The sequence below is a fragment of the Notolepis coatsorum genome (assembly GCF_963971535.1).
Source record: "Notolepis coatsorum genome assembly, chromosome: 2".
NCBI lineage: Eukaryota > Metazoa > Chordata > Actinopteri > Aulopiformes > Paralepididae > Notolepis > Notolepis coatsorum.
This window is the reverse complement of record NC_140166.1, coordinates 84,475,525-84,479,049: the sequence shown is the minus strand read 5'-3', so window position 1 is coordinate 84,479,049 and position 3,525 is coordinate 84,475,525.

Genomic DNA, 3,525 nt, shown 5'->3' with positions numbered 1-3,525 from the left:
AACCTTTCTTCCATCATGGTGTCAAGTGTGGGGAGGCACTTCTTCCTTGTGGTGAAAGCGAGAAGGAGGAGAGTGGGTGGCCCCACCCCTGCTTATATGGGTAAGCTGATAGGGGTGTGGTCAGACAAATATTGGGATTAAAGGTACATTGTGGTCTTTATTCAGTGCGCGTGCACGTATGCGAGATAGTGCAGAGAGCGATGCCGAGCGAGAGCGATACGATACAGAACTAGACAACAGGGTATAGTCCAAACGGCCAGAATCCTTAATGACTTTAGATCAGGGGTGTTTTACACAGAGGGCAGACTGGGTATCCTGAAGAGCTCAGGCTGCTCAGAGTGACCCCACACCAGGTTGGGTTGATCGTCTCTCAATGGTAGAGAATATAAAAAATAACAAGTCACGTCTACAAATATACTCCATCATGAGAACATTTATTTGAGTCCAATACCATCCCAAGTGCTCTTATCATATCCTTATTCTAATCCATTCTATCCTCATTCTATGGCTTACGTACTTATTCACAATATCACAGGTTCCTTTTTCCCCACAGAGATTTATATGAAGAAATAAGTGAAAATGATATTTCTTTGCAGCTTGCATATGGCATCATAAAGAAAAGAATGTGCAGAACTGAAGAGATGGACTGAACTCTAATCCACCCCTCTTGTCTGGCACATAGCTATTTTAAAATGTCAAAACGGTTGCTATGTTCCTTTTAAGGGGGGTGGATTAGAGTGCAGTCCATCTCTTCAATCAACGCAGCTTTTCCAGTGTTTTACCTACTCTACCACTACACAGAAATAAGGCATTTTCCTTTGAAAGTGGTTGGTTACCAGTGGTTACAGGGAGCCATCCTGGAGAAAGAGAACTATGCAAACATTCAGAGTGAGGACATGGTAGCATGCAGTTTGCGAAGGTTCTTGGCAGAGGCCTCGATCCTATGGTGAAAGAAAGAAGCTTTGGCAGTAGTAATGGTTTTGGAGAATGTTAACAAGACCCAAATCAGTCAGGCTTCAGGACTGGTCACTCCACAGAGATGGCCCTCAAAGCGGATCTCGTCCTGCCTGTCCAATATTTCCACCTCAAACTGAACCTAAGCAAAACGGAGCTACTTCACCTGCCAGTCAAATCCTCCCAGATGACCGACCTTCTCGATCACAGTGGAGAATGTAGCCATCCCCGATTCTCAAGAACCTAGGTGTAATCCTTGATGACCGGCTGAACTTCTCTGCTCACATTGCCTCAACAACCAGAACCTGCAGATTCCTCCTGAGCAACGTCAGAAGGATCCGCCCCTTCCTGACAAAAGAAGCCACCCAACTCCTCCTGCATTCAACAGTCATGTCTCGCCTCAACTACTGCAATGCACTGCTAGCTGGTTTACCGGCTACCACCACCGAGCCACTTCAACTCATACAGAATGCAGCAGCCCGCCTAAACTCCAACTTACCAAAGTCAGCCCATGTTACCCCACTTTTTTTATCCACTTTTTCTCCTCCTGTTTTTCTGTATCTTCCTCCCATCCCAATTTAGTCGTTATGCCAATTCCCCCCTCGTTGTGCGCAAGTGCCCCCCACTGGTCAGTCTAGGGAGCCCTGAAGTCTATCACATGCTTCCTCCGATACATAGGAGACAGCCAGCGGCCTCTTTTCACCTGCCAGCGCGGACTCTCATTGGTGAAGTGTAGCGCATGGGAGGTCACACTACCTTCACCATTTCCCTCCCTCGCTGTGCAGGCACCCCGACCGACCTGTAGGAGTCGCTGTTTACAACGACCAGATTACCACCCACCGGCTTTCCCACCCGCTGACACCGCCAATTGTGTCAGTATGACGGCCGGCCCAAGCCGGAGGCACCGCTGACAGCCGGATTCGATACCAGTGGCTCTTGCAGTGGTGACGAGCGCTTAGTCTGCTGCGCCACCCAGCCGCCCTACGTTACTCCACTTCTTAGAGAGCTGCACTGGCTTCCCATCGCCGCACAAATCCGCTTCAAGGTCCTTGACCTGGCACACCGTGCAGCGAGGGGAACGGCTCCTTCCTACCTCCGGTCAATGGTCTCTAACTACACACCCTCAATACCCATACAGCTGCATCTTCTGGCTGACTTGTTATACATTTAGTCAGCTAAATGACTATATTTAAATGTAAAATGTAGTTGCCTTCATTTAGGACAGATCGCGCCGCTTCTTGTTTGACTCCACTGTACCATCTTCAAATGTAATGTGAGGTATCTGTCGCGCCGAAGCTCTGACAATATGAATATGAATTGAAAATGGGGGACCCTGATGTAAACAAGACAAACGTCTTTCTCTGGTCTGCATCCCCTTAGCAATTGTGTGTATTGAGCCATACTGTATTGTACCCATTCTGCAATCTGTTAAATAAAGTTTTCATTCATTCATTCGTTCATTCATTCATTCACAATGTTACGTTACTAGCTAACAAACGGCTTGTTTATTTTCAGTGAACGGTGTCACAGCCAAGCCTGCTGTTCTTGTTCTTCCATTGGGGGAACCGGCTGCTGAAAAGTGACTATAGCTCGGCCGAGAATGTGCCTGGTCTCTCCGTATTCATGAGACTCCATATCGGATCACGTCTCCAGCACCCTCACAGCCATAGCTACAACCACTTAATGTCAAGGCTCCCATCCACATTCATTCATTTTCTCCCCCCGCTCTCTCTCCCATGATTTCAGAATCCCGGAAGTGTTGCTGTAGTGTGGTCTATGCTGTCTTGATTCTTGTGTGATACTCTGTGTTGTGTGGCAACAGGTGTTGGGGTTGCAGAATAAAACCAGTTGCGGTTCCAAAAAATAATAGTTTCCAAACACAAATACTGTCCTCATTTAGCTCACTTAAATCTTACTGTCTGGCGGGAGGCTTCTCCTCTTACCGGTGTGTCTCCTCTCTCCTGGCGAGTCTCTCCTCTCCTGGTGTGAGTGTGTGTGTGTGTGTCCCTTGCCCCCTATTTCCTCACTTTCCTCAAAAAGCGCATACAGTTGTGATTGGCTAGCTGGTCTTGATGACCTACTAGCTGCAGCTGCGCCTGGAAGCGGGAGTCCAAACATGGGCATAGTGTAGCCATCATGTCGGCACATAACGCCCCTCAGTCACCGAGCCCAGTGGTGTCTTGGGGTTGCCACGGTTGCCATCCTGCGTTGGTTAGAGGACGTAGCAATCTGCATGGCTGCCACCTGACCAAAGTGTTGGACCGAGTGCGACTGACCGACAGAGTGCGACTGACCGACATTGCCATTCCGAGAGCCCCTCAAAATGCACACAAACAATAGCAGGTGATTGCGCAATACAATGTGCATGCATTGACACACACACATTTAGAATATTTTATTTATGTCCACATAAAGACAAAGTTTAAAGGACACAAATATTAACAGTGCACCTGTACATTGTGGGATTATTCCGATACAATCGTGCCACAGTGGCAATCAAAGTTACAGACTCACACGGATGATGAACCTGACAATCAACACACAGCTCATGGGTACAGATAGCAGCGTCTT